We start from the raw sequence: 18,615 nt of genomic DNA, 5'->3' as shown, positions 1-18,615 counted from the left end.
TTAATGGCCAGAAACAATTTAAGAAGAGTAATAAAGTGGGAGAAATTATTCTTCTTGATATTAAGAATTATTATATAACTAAATTGGGGCAGTGTGGTATTTGCAGAGGGATAGAAAAACAGATCAATGGAACTGAGTGGAGAAACTAGAAATGAATCCACACAAATATGCCCAATTAAAATTATTGACAAAAGGAACCAAAATGATATAATGGAGGTGGGACAGCCTTTCAATAAAAGGTGCTGGTTCAGTTGGATATCCATATGCAAAAAAAAAAAAAAAGGATATTGAGCTAAATCTTACATCTTATACAAAAGTTAACTCCAAATGGATTGGATTTAAATGTGAAACATAAAATGGTAAAACTTCTAGAAGAAAATAAGAGGAGATCCTTGTGACCTCAAACTAGGCAAAGAGTTCCCAGACTTGACATCAAAAGCATAATCCATAAAAGGAAAATCGATAAATTGGACCTTTTCAATAATAAAATTTTTGCTTTATGAAATGCTCTTAGGAATGAAAAAGACAAATTACAGACTGGGAGAAAATATTTGCAAGTCACATATAGGAAACTGACTTACATTTAAAACATATAAAGAACTCTCAAAACTCAACATAAAAAACCAGACAACCTAATTAAAAAGTGGGAAAAAACATTAATGGAGATTTCTGGAAAGGATATACAGATGTCAAGCGCATGAATAAAGGTTCATCATTAGGCATTAGAAATGCAAATTAAAAACTTGAGATGTCACTATATACTTATCATAATGGCTAAAATAAAACAAAAATAGTGATAAATAAAATACTGTGATAACACCAAATGCTGGCAAGATTGTGGGGATATTGGATCACTCATACATTGCTGGTGGGAATTACAATTATACAACCACTCTTGAAGACAGTTTGGCAGTTTCTTAAAAATAAAACATGCAATTATCATACAACCCACTGTTTGTGCTCTTGGGCATGTGTTTCAGAAAAATGAAAGCTATGTTCACTCAGAAACTTGGGCAGGAGTGCTCACTGAAGATTTATTAATAACCCCAAACTGAAAACTACAGAAATGTCCTTCAGTGGGTGAATGATTAAACAAACTGTGGTACATCTATACTATGGAATACTACTCAGCAATGAAAAGAAATGAACTACTCATATACACAAAAACTTATATAACCCTCAAGGAAATTATGCCATTTTTTTTTTTAAAGAAATGGAAATAGTGTGGTTGTTAGAGTTGGCAGTGTTAGAGTGAGGAGAGAGGGGTGAATGTGGCTAAGAAGGGGGTAACAAGGGAGTATTGTGGTGATGGGACAGTTGTGAATCTTGACTGTGGTGGTAGTTACATTAAGCTACTCATGTGATAAAATTGCATAGAGTAACATGCACACACCAACGTATGGAAAAATCTGAATAAGCTCTATGGTTTGTATCATCAGTTTCCAGATTTTGATATTACATTATAGCACAACAGTTATATAAGATGTTAATAATATGTGGGAAGGTTGGGTGAATGGTATACAGGACCTGCTTGTGTATTTTTTCATAACTTCCTTTGAATCTATATTTATCTCAAAAAGTTTTAAAAATGCCAATAATTCTCAAAGGGGTGACTTCTGAGTCTCATATGGAAGAGTATAGATTCTTCAGTGGAGAGCAGATATGTGATGGTAGGTGGAGGAGGGACTACTGAAAAGCAGCAAAAGGATTTCTGAAGAAAAATTACCATATTCCTCTTTATCTGGGACCCAGATAATCACGATGGTGTGACCACTTACCTAGAGCCAGACATCCTGGAAAGAGAAGTCAAGTGGGGCTTAGGAAGCATCACTATGAACAAACCTAGTGGAGGTGATGGAATTCCAGTTCAGTTCAGTTCAGTTCAGTCGCTCAGTTGTGTCTGACTATTTCAAATCCTGGAAGATGATGCTGTGAAAGTGCTGCACTCAATATGCCAGCAAATTTGGAAAACTCAGCAGTGGCCACAGGACTGGAAAAGGTCAGTTTTCATTCCATCCAAAGAAAGGCAATGCCAAAGAATGTTCAAACTACTGCACAATTGCACCCATCCCACATGCTAGCAAAATAATGCTCAAAATTCTCTAAGCCAGGCTTCAGCAGTACATGAACCATGAACTTCCAGATGTTCAAGCTGGTTTTAGAAAAGGCAGAGGAACCAGAGATCCAATTGCCAACATCTGTAGTATCATAAAAAAAGCAAGAGAATTCCAGAAAAAGCAGAATACTTTTGCTTTATTGATTACACCAAAGCCTTTGACTGTGTAGATCACAACAAACTGTGGAAAATTCTTCACGAGACAGGAATACCAGACCACCTTACCTACCGCTTGAGAAATCTGTATGCAGGTCAAGAAGCAACAGTTAGAACTGGACATGGAACAACAGACTGGTTCCAAATCGGGAAAGCAGTACGTCAAGGCTGTATACTGTCACCCTGGTTATTTAACTTCTGTGCAGAGTACATCATGAGAAATGCTGGACTGGATGAAGCATAAGTTGGAATCAAGATTGCCAGGAGAAATATCAGTAACTTCAGATATGCAGATGACATCACCCTTATGGCAGAAAGTGAAGAGGAACTAAAGAGCGTCTTGATGAAAATGAAAGAGGAGAGTGAAAAAGTTGACTTAAAACTGAACATTCAAAAAACTAAGATCATAACATCCAGTCCCATCAGTTCAGTTCAGTTCAGTTGCTCAGTTGTGTCCGACTCTTTGTGACCCCATGAATCACAGCACGCCAGGCCTCCCTGTCCATCACCAACTCCCGGAGTTCACTTAAACTCATGTCCATTGAGTTGGTGATGCCATCTAGCCATCTCATCCTTGGTCGTCCCCTTCTCCTCCTGCCCCCAACCCCTCCCAGCATCAGGGTCTTTTCCAATGAGTCAACTCTTCACATGAGGTGGCCAAAGTCCCATCACTTCATGGCAAATAGATGGGAAAATGAAACAGTGACATATTTTATTTTCTTGGGCTCCAAAATCACTGCAGATGGTGACTGCAGCCATGAAATTAAAAGACCCTTGCTCTCTGGAAGAAAAGCTATGACCAACCTAGACAACATATTAAAAAGCAGAGATATTACTTTGCCAACAAAGGCCCATATAGTTGAAGCTATGGTTTTTCCATTAGTCATGTATGGATGTAAGAGTTGGACCATAAAGAAAGCTGAGTGCCAAAGAATTGATGCTTTTGAATTGTGGTGTTGGCGAAGACTCTTGAGAGTCCCTTGGGCTGCGAGGAGATCCAACCAGTCCATCTTAAAGGAAATCAGTCCTGAATTTTCATTGGAAGGACTGATGCGGAAGCTGAAACTCCAATTCTTTGGCCACCAGACTCGCTGGAGAGGACTCTGTTGCTGGGAAAGATTGAAAGCAGGAGAAGGGGATGACGGCGGATGAGATGGTTGGATGGCATCACCAACTCGAAGGACATGAGTTTGAGCATGGGGTTGCAAAGAGTCGGACATGATTGAGTGAGTGAACTGAACTGAGCCTGCCTGGATATTATAGTGAAATATTAGTAGTTTCTTGACTGGGGTTGTGTGACAAAGCTTTGCAAGACATGGGATATGTTTAAAATTTTTATTTATTGAAAAAGTTGTTTTTGAACAATTAAAAATACAGAAAACTAAAATGAAGAAAATTAAAATGTATGCATATTCTCAGCATCCAGAATTATCCATTGTTAACAGATGGCATATTTGTTTCAGTCTCCTTTTTTTCATTTTAAAGAAAAATCACTCTATTGTTTTTCCAGGGAAGTTATATTTTGGGGGCTGAAACAAGGAGATGTTTAAGAGAAATGAGAGGAAAGAAAGAGGATAACAAAAGCCAAAATCCCTATTCTATTTTCTTAGTTTTTTGCTTTAATTTGATTCCTCTTTTCTACCTGACAAAGGGAGGCTGAATTACTTCAACTGCACTAAGTATTCAAGGGATATTTTATGGCACCACAATGATCGGGTTTACTGCTAAAGAGCAGATGCCCCTGGCACCAAATCAGTCTATAACCGAGTCTGGAAGCTCAGTAAAGACAGATAATTTTGAACAGGCACAGTATTTAGAAATGGTTAACCACTGGCAAATGTGGAAATTGTTCATTATAAGCATAGGCTGGGAGGTTAATTTTCTGTTTTCTTACTGACTACTTACATATCTTCCACTCCAGCAGTTTAGTTTTTAATTCTCACAAATAGAGTCTATTATTGGATATCAGAACTGTTAGTATCTGAAAGTAGGGAAACAGAAAAATGTTGTATGTTCTTCATCCAACATATTTGCCACCTGCAGCTGGGACATCTATCTGCTTGGAGCAAAAGATCTGCAGATAAAAGTTTGATCTCTTTAACCTTTTCATCCTGGCTTTATTAGAAACAGACTCATTATCTAGGATTAAAATATCGAGTAGTTATCTTGGAAAAGATGATCAAATTCTGGACAAGAAAATGTTCCTTAGTGAGGGATGTTAAGGAGAACTGTGGTTATACAGGGAATCTGGAGGACCAAAGGCACAAGACTGCAAGTGTGAACTTGAGGTGGAAGGCTATACAGAGGCACACTTGTGCATCACAAATGGACCTCCTGGGGCAATAAGTACAAAGTATGGAATGTTTAATACTGGGAAAAAGGGATCTGAACACTGAGAGGACTGATGGATTTGTTTTTGGAACAGCTTGAGATAAAATTCACATACCATGCAATTCTCTCATTTATAGTGTACAATCCTCTTTATTCACAGTTACACAACCATGATCGCCGTCAATTTCAGTACATTTTCACTACCCCAAAAGGAAATTCCACACCCTACTTCTTATCCCCCTGGCCCTAGGCAGCCACTAATCAATTTTTTGTTGCTATAGATTTACTTATTCTGGACATTTCAAACAGATGGGGTCATATAATATCTGGTTTTGTCATCAGCTTTTTCTATTTACACAACGTTTTCAAGGTTCATTCATCTTGTAGCATGTATCAGTACTTCATTCCTTTTTACATTTCATTTAATCTTTAATTTTATTTATATTCTACTGCATGGGTATGCTGTGTTGTGTTTATCCATTCATCAGTTAATGAATATTTGAGTTGTTTCCACTTTTTGGCTATTATGAATTATAGTGGCCTCAACATTAGTGTGCACACATATTTTCATTTTTCTTGAGTTATATATCTAGGAATGGAATTGCTGAGTCATATGGCAACTGTATGTTTGAGCATTTGAAGAACTGACAGACTGCCTTAGAAAGTACATTATTGTATTGTCCACCCCTCCCCCCCCATAGTGTATCAGTCTTCAGCATTTTCCACATCCTTGCCAATACTTATTGCTGTCCATTTTTTTTTATTATCACCAGTAGGTGTGAAGTGGTATCTTATTGTGACATTGATTTACATTTTCTTGTTGATTTAATTAGACTGATAATCTTTTCATGTGTTCACTGGCCATTTGTATATCTTCTTGAGCAAAATGTCTACTCAAATCTTTTCCCAATTTTTAAATTGAGTTGTCTTTTTCTTATTGAATTGTAAGGGTTCTTTATATATTCTAGACATAATTGTCTGTTGGATATATGATTTGAAAATGTTTTCTTCCATTCTGTGAATTGTCTTTTCCATTTTCTTGATAGTATCCTCCTTTGATGCACAAAGCTTTTCATTTTTATGAAGCCTAGTTGATCTATTTTCCTTTTTGTTGCTTGTGCTTTTGATGTCATATCTAAGAATCTATTGGCAAATCTGAGGTTCTGAAGCTCTGTCTCCATGTTTTCTCCTAAAACTTTCATAGTTTTAGAACTTACATCTTGGTCTTTGATTCATTTAGAGTCAATTCAAATTTTGTGTACAGTGTGAGGTAAGGGTTTAGTTTTATTCTTTTGCACATGATTATGTAGTTGTATCAGCACCTATTTGTTGATTTTTGGTGGAATTTTTAAAGTGAAAACAAGTGACAGTGTTAGTTGTATCTGACTGTTTGCAGCCCCATGGACTGTAGCCCACCAGGCTTCTCTGTCCTTGGGATTCTCCAGGCAAGAATACTGGAGTGGGTAGCCATTCTCTTCTTCAGGGGATCTTCGTGCCAGGGATCGAACCTGGGTCTCCTGCCTCACAGGTGGATTCTTTACTATCTGAACCTCCAGGAAAGCCCACTTTCATAGTTGCATTAAAATGTTGTATTAATTTCTGCTGTATAGCAAAGTGATTCAGTTATATGTGTATATATATATATATATATATATTCTTTTCCATTATGATTTATTACAGGATATTGAATATAACTCCCTAGGCTGTGCAGTAGGATCTGGTTTTTTATTCATTCTGTATGTTCTTTGTTATTGTTGTTCAGTTGCTCAGTTGTGGGCAACTCTTTGAGACCCCATGGATTGCAGCAGGTCAGGCTTCCCTGTTCTTCACTATCTCCCAGAGCTTGCACAAACTCATGTCCATTGAGTTGGTGATGCTATTCAACCATCTCATTCTGGGTGCTCTGGTGGATTTTAAATGGGTTGTACATCCTATTTTTCAATCAATGGGATTGGAAACCTTGAAGATTGAATCTATTCATTTTATAACGGAGGCAAAACTCCTTGTGGAACAAATATGCCCTGTCACCATTTGGAGTTTTTTCACCTGTATGTATGGTGCTTCAGGTGGGGCAGAAATGCAAGACGACTGTGGCAGCCACTGAGGTGAGCTGAAGTCAGGTCATGGATCAAGGCCCAGTCAGGTTCCTTGGAATGATCCTGCTCTGGTGAGGAGATATCACCTGTGCATTGGATCCAGCCTGTTACCTGGGGGCCCTCGGCTTCCGGGTTCCTCAATATAGCAACTTTGGACCTGCTGAGCGTACTGGGTTGTGGCAGGCTAGACAGAGGGTATACACTTCAGAACTTTCTTCCTTCCTTGAGACAGAAACCCTTGATTTTCTTTCAGAGTTTCCTGTTTCTTACACTTTCAATATTTTTCTTGACTAATATCTTAGTCTCTTTATAACTGGATAAGGGACTAGTGTTTTAGGATAAGAAACCCAATGGGGAATTTCGGGCAATAACGTAGGAGGGGATATTGATGGGAAGAGCACAGAGAGGTTGGGTCCTCCTCCTGCCACTGGCTTTAGCTGGCAGTGTGACTTGGCCCAGATAATAATGATAGACACTATTAGAGCTGTCATATCAAATATTGCAGACTGGGTGGCTTAAACAACAGGAGCTTATTTCTCACCATTCTAGAGGATGAAAGATCAAGGTTTTGGTAGTGATGGTTTCTCCTAAGACCACTCAGGCTTACAGCTGGTCACCTTATGCTGTATCCTCACGTGGTCTTTTTCTATGTGTGTGCTCCCTGGTGTAAATGGCACCCCACTCCAGTACTCTTGCCTGGAAAATCCCATGGATGGAGGAGCCTGGTAAGCTGCAGTCTATGGGGTTGCTAAGTCGGACGTGACTGAGTGACTTCACTTTCACCTTTCGCTTTCATGCTTTGGAGAAGGAAATGGCAACCCACTCCTCTGTTCTTGCCTGGAGAATCCCAGGGACAGGGGAGCCTGGTGGGCTGCCGTCTGTGGGGTCACACAGAGTCGGACACGACTGAAGTGACTTAGCAATAAGGACATCAGTCATAATGGATTAGGGTGCATCCATATGACGTCATTTAACATTTAAAAATTTTGTACTGTTTTATTTTTTAAGTATTGTAATGTTAACAATGAACTGAGTATACTATTTTAATAAAAATTTTGCTTTGAATTAAAAAATCTAAAAAAGCAGAAAGAATAGAAAAACAACTCCTATGTTTCTATCACCTTGCCTCAAAAAGTATCAACTCACCTTAATCTCTTTCAAGAATTAACCTGCAGCAGATTCCAGAGAGCACAAAATTTTTATCTGTAAAGGTTTATAACTATTTTCCAGTTCAGTCACTCAGTCATGTCCGACTCTTTGAGACCCCATGAATTGCAGCATGCCAGGCCTCCTTGTCCATCACCAACTGCCGGAGTCCACTCAAACTCATGTCCATCGGGTTGGTGATGCCATCCAGCCATCTCATCCTCTGTTGTCCCCTTCTCCTTATGTCCCCAATCCCTCCCAGCATCAGGGTCTTTTCCAATGAGTCAACTCTTTGCATGAGATGTCCAAAGTACTGAAGTTTCAGCTTTAGCATCAGTCCTTCCAAAGAAATCCCAGGGCCGATCTCCTTCAGAATGGACTGGTTGGATCTCCTTGCAGTCCAAGGGACTCTCAAGAGTCTTCTCCAACACCACACTTCAAAAGCATCAATTCTTCGGTGCTCAGCTTTCTTCACAGTCCAACTCTCACATCCATACATGACCACAGGAAAAACCATAGCCTTGACTAGACAGACCTTTGTTGGGAAAGTAATGTCTCTGCTTTTGAATATGCTATCTAGGTTGGTCATAACTTTCCTCCCAAGGAGTAAGCGTATTTTAATTTCATGGCTGCAATCACCAACTGCAGTGATTTTGGAGCCCCCTAAATGGAGCCACTCCTGCACCATTGCAGCCTGGCGCTCTCGGTTGTCACCCTTGACCTTGGGCATGGGGTAGCTCCTCTCTGTTGCGCTTCTGCATGGACCGTTGCAGCCACTGTGGTTCTACTTATTTTCCAGTTATTGTGAGACATTACTGATATACAACATATCTAAGTTTAAGATATACAATAGGATGATTTGATATATGTATAAATTTTGAAGTGATTACCACAACAGGTTAGTTAACACTTCTGTCCCCTCACATAATTACAATTTTTCGTATGTGTGGTGATAACTTTTATGAGCTACTTTCATAACAACTTTCAAGTATTTAATGAAGTTCTGTTAATTAGAGTCACCAAGCTGTACATTAGATCCCCAGAACTTATTTATCTCATACTGTAAGTTTGTACCCTTGAATCAACATCATCCTATTTCTCCCAGCTCCCTCCCTCCATGCCTAGCACCTAGCAACCACCATTCTATTCATTTCTTTGAGTTTGGCTTTTTCAGATTCCACATATGAGTGGGAATATACAATATTTGTCTTTCTCTGCCTAGCTGATTAGTATAATGCCCTCAAGATCTTTCCATGTTGCCACAAAAGGCAGGATTTGCTTCTTCATTGAGGCTGAATAATATTCCATTGTATATAATATCACATTTTCTTTATTCATCCATTGATGGACACAAAGGTTGTTTCCATGTCTTGACTATTGTGAATACTGCTGCTGTGAACATGGGGGAGGATATATCTCAAGACAGGGACTTCATCTCCTTTGGATATATACCCAGAAGAGGACTGCTGGATCCTTTAGCTCTATATATTTTAATTTTTTGAGGAACCCCCATACTATTTTTGTCACATAACCTTAATTATCTCTTTAAAAGCTTTATCTCCAGTTATAGTCACATCGAGGGGTTCAGACTTCAGCATGCAGATTTTGGGGGAAAAACATTCATAACAGCGATGATGATGTGATAATGATGATGATAATGATAAAATAGAGGGCCTCATTTATTGAGTTGTTATACACCCCAGACACTATTATAATTGCTAGCTCTAGATTATCTCATGTAATTTTCACAACATCCTATGGAGCAGGTACTATTATTATTATCTCCTTTTATAGAGGCACAAAAACTGCCCAAAGCCAACACCCCTAGTGAGTTATATATAGGTTATATATAGGTTAGAGTTTGGATTTTAGAGTCTAAGCTCTTATCTTTTAGGCTATCCTAGCTCTAGAAATCTGGGAGACTCATGTTGTCCATGTGTGCAATGGATTAGATGTTATTTAGGATCTCTTCCAGTCCTAACATTTAAGATTTTATTGGACTGCACGTTATTTATCAAATAAACTACTTTTAAGGACGGCCCAGTTCTAGGTGCTCTGGAAGATGATGAAAGGGGGCTGGTTTTACTCTGAACTTGTCGGTGCCAGCTCTTAGTTCATTGCATTACTGTTATGGTCAGAGCCGTTGTCTACATTCAGGTCTGTATTAGGGAGCTTGTGACATTTCCCCTTGCCTGAGTTTTGTTTTGGTTCCTTGTCTCATTACACAGAATAGTCCCTAATGGTTTTGAGTTCTCTCTTGCTTTCAGGAAATCAGGGACCTGCTCTGCCTTGAACTCAAGTCCCTGACCTCAGTGACAATGTGTCCTTTGCCACCTGTCTGTATCTCTGCCACTCACCTGCCTTAGGCCCTGGACACCCCCTTTCTTCTTAGACAAGGTGCTCGTTGATGACCTGATATCCTCCAGGAAGCCTGTGCAATGCCTGGCCCCCCGTTCTCCCTGACTGCCACTCCCAAGAAGTTAGCCGTGTGGCATCTAAGAGATGAGGAAGGTAAACTTGGTACAGTAGGGGCCAAATCCTTGACTTTAAACCCACAATATCTTGGCTCATTAAAATGATGGCATTGTAGTTTTAACCTTCAGCTTATTTCAAGGATACATTTCAAGGGATATCCCAGTTGCCTGTCTGTTATTGCTTTTTTGCCTTGGGATTTCTAGCTTCTTCTATCACACACTGGATTTCAGATTTATTTGGTACAGTTAAAGAAATTGCATGACTGCTAGTTTCTCCTCTTTTTTCCTCCCTCAGATAAATTGTAGAATTCAACTTGATTAAAACATTTATTAAGTGAGAGTTAATAGGTTCCAGTAATGCTGTGTGTTTGTGTGTATGCACAAGTGTGTGTGTGCACTTATTATCCATTTCTTCCATGTGTGCCAAGAATGGCCATGTGCACATAGAAAACTGTTCATGGAACTCGTTCGACTCTGCAATTTACTAGCAATGTCAAATTAGGAGGTTTAATGGATTCATACTCAGAAATTCCTAGTGTGGTTGTATTAGCAGTAAGTTTCATTAAAAAGGGCTATTTTTCTCTACTGGGATTTCAGTAAAGAGACAATGTTTATTTTTTCAGTGGAAAATTGATTGTAACTAAGAGGCTACTTGGCTTGAAAGTGGGGAATTATCATATCATATGATTAAATGAAAGCTTACCTTGTTAAAAGGTAACTAGACATATCCCAGTAGAATTGAGACAATGTTTGATTAAGCCAGATTTTCCTACTTTATATTCAAGGAACAAATTAAAGAATAATTGAGATCCTTTTCAGATCTTTTATAAGCTGCATATATAAAGCTTCAGCTCCAGGTGGCAAAGCAATTAGCTGATGAATAAAATCAACCCCACTGTCATTCGTCAGATGTTTAAATTCTATAAACCAGATAAATTAATGTGTTCCTTAAGCCAAATAAATGGTCATGCTCTCCATGTTACCATTCAATTCCCTTGGGGAAACGTTGGAAGCCTGTTCATAGAATGGCTAGGATCTGCTTAATCAGAAAGGTTGAAATTAAGTTGCCCATTTGATTTTTTGGAATAAATGTCCTCCTGGTACAAAACCTATTTTCCAAGCAAGGTTTTTAGATGTGATGGCTTGGTTTGTTCAGTAACCTAAGGAGACAGCTGGACTCAGGGATACATTCTCCTAGTTGAGTTCATTTCCCTGTACTTGGCAGGGAAGTTATTTATAAGCAACAGAAAGTGCTCTGGTTTCATTTATTCCTTGTTCCTGAGTGTTAATACAGAGAATTAGAACCTATCCTGCCTTTTATGCTTCCAGATTAATCTGTCAGAGATGAGTCTGAGTAAGTGCAACTTAATCTCCATTGAATGATGATGACATGGGAGCCTTTTCCAACATTGACATCTAGATAAGGTAGACCTAAGGTCCAGAGGACGTTGTTTTATTAGCGCGTAACTAACTTGTTGGTCAGTTCTGCTCTGCACTGTCAGCACTGCTTTTGGGACTCGCTCACTGGTCTTTTACCCTTTGCCATCTGGTTTGCTGTTATGGTGTTGATACCTGGATCACTGTGGGTGCTACAAGAGTGCAGTTCTGTGACCAGGAGCCTCCGTCACCTGGGAGCTTGCTGGAAATGCAGAATCTCAAGGCCTCCTGACCTACTGAATCATTGTCTTCATTTTGTCTGATTCATGCAACAGAAAAGCTTGAGCAGCATTGTGTTAGAGGGTACTGCCTTTTCAAATATAGGCAGGGCTGGGGTTATGAAGCAAGCATATGGTCAACAGGAATATCCAGTTTGTCGATTTTGTGAATCTTACAGTCTCTTTTCTCTTTTATTCCATTAGCCACTAGCACTTAAAAAAGACGTTAACAAAAAAGAAGAGCTAGAACTCATTTATTATAATATTGATTATTGGAGTCCAGCATTCTTCAGGAACTGCAACAAAAATTGGCAATTATTTATAGAAATTGAATTTAGATTTTGCAGTCATTACCAAGAGGACACTGGATGAATTTTCTTGTTGAACTGCCAGCTCGCTATCTATTAAGTACAAAATATTGGTCCCAATATGGTATAGTAGAGAGACAACTGGATTGGATGTTCAGGCACCAACTTATCATCTGATTATAGGCAAGCAGTTTCACTTGGAGCTTGATTTCCTTGTGCATAAAATGAGGAATTTGGAAGCAGATGATTCTAGGGTCTCTTAAAGGTCTGAATGTTCAAGATTTGATGTGACAGTGAGGAAGTCTGAGTAAGATGTTCTGAATATATTAACTCAGAATTATTCCAGGAGCTGGAAACCAAACCCACACATGAATTCTCCTGATGCTGTTGGAGTAATATCATCCCTAGCATTTGTTTGGCAAATGTTTGGAAATTCTCTAACCATATGAGTTCCTAGGGATCAAGAGGCAGACATTTGGGTGTGATGTAGGTGTGTGTGCATTTGTGTGTGTGTGTGTGTGTGTGTGTGTGTATGTACACATTTGCAGTCTATAGGGACTCTGTGAATATTCATGTTGCACAGGCACTGGAGGGAATGAAGCAGCAGCATAAATATGTTTTAATGCAAGAAAGAATATGAAATTCATGAATAGCAGAATGAAGTAACGCTCAACATAATTTTTGCTGTAAAATGAAAATTTACAGCAAAATAATATTTCCCAACCCCTGGTGTGTTGTATACTGTTATTGTGTGTGTTTTTTTTTTATGATAATCTATCTTCTCTCTCTCTCTTCCTTCTTCAACATGTTTTATTCTGGTTTTCATTTTTCACTTTGAGGTTTACTTCGGGTTGTATGTGAATGCTGAAGAAGCTGGGGTGATTATTTACTGCTGCGAAGAGTTACTCTTTGAAGATTTGAAGATGTGTTAGTAGAAGTTAGTTGGTTAGAGAAAAGTCTCCCAAGTTCTCTTGTATTCAGAAGGCAATCCTGGCCAAAAGCTGTGTTGGTGGAGAGATGGCCTGTAAAGCTTTTTCTCATTGGGGAATTGATTCTCACTGATTTATTTGAAGTTTCCTTTCTTCCTTTTTTTTCCCCCTTAACACAAGACTGGACTAATTGCCTACTATGTGCTTGAAACTGGAAATACAGAGAGAAATAATTCACCATCACAGCCCTTAAGGGCTCATATCTTGCAGAGAAACGCATGGTCTGTAATTTCCATCTCCACTGATAGCTCTCACTCTGAATTTTATTGTAATGTGAGCATATAAGAAAAGTCATAATGGTTATTTGAAAGCAGTTTCATTTTCTGGTTACATAGTGTTTACTCAAATTTGTGTAGAGGTGTGTGTGTATGTGTGTGGGGGTGTATCTGTGTGAAGGCTCTGAGTAACGGCTAAAGTGATATTAATAAAGCAGATTTCTGGTCTCCAGAGGAAGGCAGATTCTCAGTGCAAAGTATGATATATTCCGGGAAGTAGGTTTATTTCTTAAATTGAGTATGCTAAAATACATCCAGGGATCTTTAAGGGCACTGCCTTACTGGGAATCTTCTGGCTCTTAAAACTGACATTTGCAGTGTCTTATTTTATAATTCTGAAGAGATAAATATTCTTTCTTTAAGTTCCACAGGCACAAGACTGTGCTTTTTAAATGCAGAAGTGTGCCTGTCCTAGGGGAATGGTTCTCAAGCTTTGATGGACAAAAACATCGCAGCTAGTTCACAATGCAGATTCCCACTGTGGCTTCTTCACACCCCAAATTTTGATTTGGTAGGTGAAAGATAGGGCCCAGTACTCTGCATTTAAATCAGCTTTGCAGGTGATTCTGTTTAGGTGGTCTGAAGTCATTCTGGAGAACATAGGTATACCATTTATCCATTGGGATCATATCTAAGCATAAGCCCATCTACTGTATGCTGAAAGTATTTTGAAATCCATGATTGAAAGACTGCTATGCAAAGCACCCCACTCCAGTACTCTTGCCTGGAAAATCCCATGGATGGAGGAGCCTGGTGGGCTGCAGTCCATGGGCTCGCTAAGAGTCGGACACGACTGAGCGACTTCACTTTCACTTTTCACTTTCATCCATTGGAGAAGGAAATGGCAACCCACTCCAGTGCTCTTGCCTGGAGAATCCCAGGGACAGGGGAGCCTGGTAGGCTGCCCTCTATGGGGTCGCACAGAGTCGGACACGACTGAAGCAACTTAGCAGCAGCAGCAGTAGCAGCAGCATGCAAAACATTAGTTTCATGATCTCACCAATGAATAAAGACTCATGAGGCCATATTACATGATGCTCAAGAATTTAGTCTCTGTAGTCAGACTGCCTAGGTTTTAATTTCCACTCTTGTGACTGCTGGAGGCTTTCTAAGCCTCAGCTTCCTCAGTTATGCCAGGGATAATAATAATTATTGATTATAATATCAATCTAATTAGGTTGTTGTGAGGATTAAGTGAAATAACATATATGAAATACTTAGCACAGTGTCCAGCACAGAGCAAGTGTTTAATAAATTTTGGCTATTTTTTGGTAACAACATAGCAAGAATCACAGTAAATAGGATTGCATCCTTTCCCTTTCTTCTTAGGTAACTGTGAGCACTTTGTAGTGTACCAACTTAATCAGCACAGAATCCCCAGGAAATGGTTGAGGAGTCTTTAGTCGCCTTACAGTGGTCCCTTCGAACTGCCTATGTCACATTTCATCTTCAATCCAATTAGTAGTGGCTTTGCCTCATTGGTTGCATCTCTAGGCTTCTTTCAATCCCTGCCATACAAACTGATTTCACACGGAGAGGAGTATAGGGTGTATCTTCCTCTTCTAGGGAGCGCACACATTTTCCTTTGATGCAACTGTCATTTACTTGATAAGCTGAAACAGGTAATCTCTGATGAACAGGGTTAATGCAATTGAGCTTCATGGTTTAGACAGAATGGTGGGTGTGGTCTCAGGTCCCTGATGCAGGGAGACAGAAAGATTCCTAGGATGAATGGCTGCACCTTTCTTACAGACACTGAGCTTTTCGGCTTTGAGTCTCTGGTTGCCCAAGTATTTATCCAGGAAGTGAGTATAGATTTCCTTGAAAGTGAAAACTTGGGATTGGCCTGATTTATGATGATGTTTCCCAGTGCTTTGCAAAATGCCAGCCTAGACTGGGATTTTGATTTTCTTGCTGACTGAAATAAAGTTTTATCAGAATCATAAGAAATGATAAACAGACATTGTTATTTCTGTCACTTCTCCACTGATCCTCAAACTACCACCCACTGACAACATCTGAATGCTGTTCAACCCCCAGAGTTCTGATTTAATCGGCCATGGGTTTGACTTTGGGAGACTGGAAATCTGAAAAGCTCCTCAGGGGATTCTAATGTTCAGCCAAGCCTGAAAACCTCTGCTTTACAGATAAGTCTACACGTTCTCATCTTCGGCTTTCTACAAGCGCATTCCCTCATATATCAAATTTGTTTTCCAACATACTTTATGAATTTTTGAAAGTAAAGAGACTTTCGGAATTACCCTAGACAAGTGCTTGTCAAGCATGGTTGATTTTGTCCCTCATGGGATATCTTGCAATCTCTGGAACATTTTTGACTGTCAAAATTTGGGCAGGAGGGAGTGTGTACTATTGACATCTAGGGGATAGGGGCCAGGGACAGGGCTTAACATCTTACGAAGCACAGGACGCTCCTCTCCCCAGCCCCCAACAGAGGAGTTTCCTGCCGAAGACGTTAATAGTGTCAACACCGAGAAACTGAAAGTTGCTCAGTCCTTTCGGACTCTTTGCGACCCCATAGACTGTACTGCTGCTGCTGCTGCTGCTAAGTCGCTTCAGTCGTGTCCGACTCTGTGCGACCCCAGAGACGGCAGCCCATCAGGCTCCCTTGTCCCTGGGATTCTCCAGGCAAGAACACTGGAGTGGGTTGCCATTTCCTTCTCCAATGGATGAAAGTGAAAAGTGAAAGTGAAGTTGCTCAGTCGTGTCCGACTCTTAGCGATCCCATGGACTGCAGCCCACCAGGCCCCTCCATCCATGGGATTTTCCAGGGAAGAGTACTGGAGTGGGTTGCCATTGCCTTCTCTGATGGACTGTACAGTCCATTGAATTCTCCAAGCCAGAATACTGGAGTGGGTGGCCTTTCTCTTCTCCAAGGGATCTTCCCAATCCAGGGATGGAACTCAGGTCTCCTGCATTGCAGGCGGATTCTTTACCATCTGAGCCACAAGGAAAGCCCAACAATACTGGAGTGGGTAGCCTATCCCTTCTCCAGCAGATCTTCTCGACACAGGAATCTAACTGGGGTCTCCTGCATTGCAGGTGGATTCTTTACCAACTGAGCTATCAGGGAAACTCTGCCTTAAACTTGATCCCTCTCATTTTACAAATGGGAAGAAAAGAGATGATATTTAGATCTACACAAGGATTCATGCATAATTACTGGCAGAATCAAATTCCTAACAATTGCAGCTTTACAGTGGAACCCTGCCCTTATGCCTCCTCCCTCCTTTTTAACCTACTGCCCTAGGGAAATTTGTTATTCATCTTGTTTCCTTTTCCTTCTCAAATATCCCCAGGCTCTCAATGATGGTGACAGGTTTCCTGTATTTTAGTATTTCAAATTTCTTACATTAAAACCTAAGATAAATTGCTTAGGCTCAAAAAACATCTTTCTTTTTTCCTCTGTAGGAGAGCATAACAACAACTTGGTGCTGGGCCTGGGTTGCTTTGTTCTGAAAAGCAGCTTTGATTAGGAGTTACATAAATCCATGATTAATTTAAAAAATGGCCAAATGAGGTAATTGTCACTCCATAAATCTGGTTTGGTAAGCAAAATGTTTCTAACTTAGGTACCTACAAGATGAAATTACACAGCGGCAGCGGCTTCGTGGTGATGAGAAGGGTGATGCAGTCTCCTCAGGCCTCCTTCAAGGCAGGGTGTGTGAGCACGTGCCTGCACATGTGACTGTGCGTGCCTCTGGTCATGTGACTGAACGTGACTGTGTGCGTGGTCATGCACGTGACTGCGCTCCAGTGTGTGTTGCGTGATGCTGAGGCTCTGCAGCGTCTTAGCTCCAGAACTGCATGGAGAGAGTTTAGGAAGCGGACACGGGCTTTGATTTCGGGACCTGTGAGTACATCTCCCTTTATCCGCACATTCCCTCAATCGCTTGCCCCTCCCACCCCAATCTTTCCCTCAGCTAAATAATTAACTGTGATTATTTTTGGAATGTTGGATTTGGGATTATTCATGTGTAAGTTGTGTTTCCTTTTTACGTCTTTATTCTCTACCTTTTCTGTGAACACGTTTTTGTAATAAAAATGAAACCTTTTAATCAAATATAACTTCAGAATCGCCTGCGAGCTTCTGAACAAAATCCTGGGGCGCCATCCACAGAGATTGCGATTGGGTTGGTTTGGGATGGGGTGGGGGGAAAGGATGGCTGAGTTTCCCTCAGAGATTCTTCTCTGTGGTTAGAATGAAGCCTCTAGGTCTACGAGAGTGGTTCTCAGCTTTGTCTGCAAAGCTGCAGAAAGACACCGATGCCTGCCTCGGTGCACCTGCAGAGGGGTGTTTTTTACTTTTTAAAAATTTTAACTTTTGGATCCACCACATGGTACGTGGGGTCTTAGTTCCCCACCAGGGAAGGAACCCCCTGTTCCCTGCATTGGAAGCCGAACCGTCAGGGAAAATCCCCTGCAGAGGTTCTGATTGAGTCAGTGTGGAGTTGGGCCTAGGCTTTGGAAGTATTAAGTGTGCCCCAGGTGATAGTGTTATACAGAGGGAAGTTAAATCAGAAAGAGAAAAACAAATCCAATATATTAATGCATATATGTGGAATCTGAAAAAATGGGTACAGATGATCTTAACTAAAGCAGAACTAAAGACACAAAGAGAACAAAGATATGGATGCAGAGGGCTGAAAGGGGGGATGGGATGAATTGAGAGACTGGGGTTGACATATATACCCTATTGATACTATGTATAAAATAGATCGCTAATGAGACCCTACTATATAGCCCAGAGAATTCTTACTCAATGCTCTATGGAGACCTCAATGGGAAGGAAATCCAAAAAAATATGTATAGCTGATTCAGTAACCCAACATTATAAATTCCCCCCACCCCTGAAAAAAAAGAGTTCCCCAGGTGATTCAGGAATCAGAAGGGCTGCCTGGTATCCCTGAGAAGTTTTTTTTGGTGAGGGGAGGTGTCTTGTTTCTGCTTTCTTAACAAGCTTCCCCTGTCAACTGAGAGTTAGTGATATTGTTCTAAACTTTGAGCATAGCCAATCACAGGACTGGAAACAAGGGTCCATCCCTTTTGGA

This window comes from Capricornis sumatraensis, chromosome 1 (genome assembly GCF_032405125.1).
Source record: "Capricornis sumatraensis isolate serow.1 chromosome 1, serow.2, whole genome shotgun sequence".
In the NCBI taxonomy this organism is placed as follows: domain Eukaryota; kingdom Metazoa; phylum Chordata; class Mammalia; order Artiodactyla; family Bovidae; genus Capricornis; species Capricornis sumatraensis.
Note: the sequence above shows the minus strand (reverse complement) of the source record.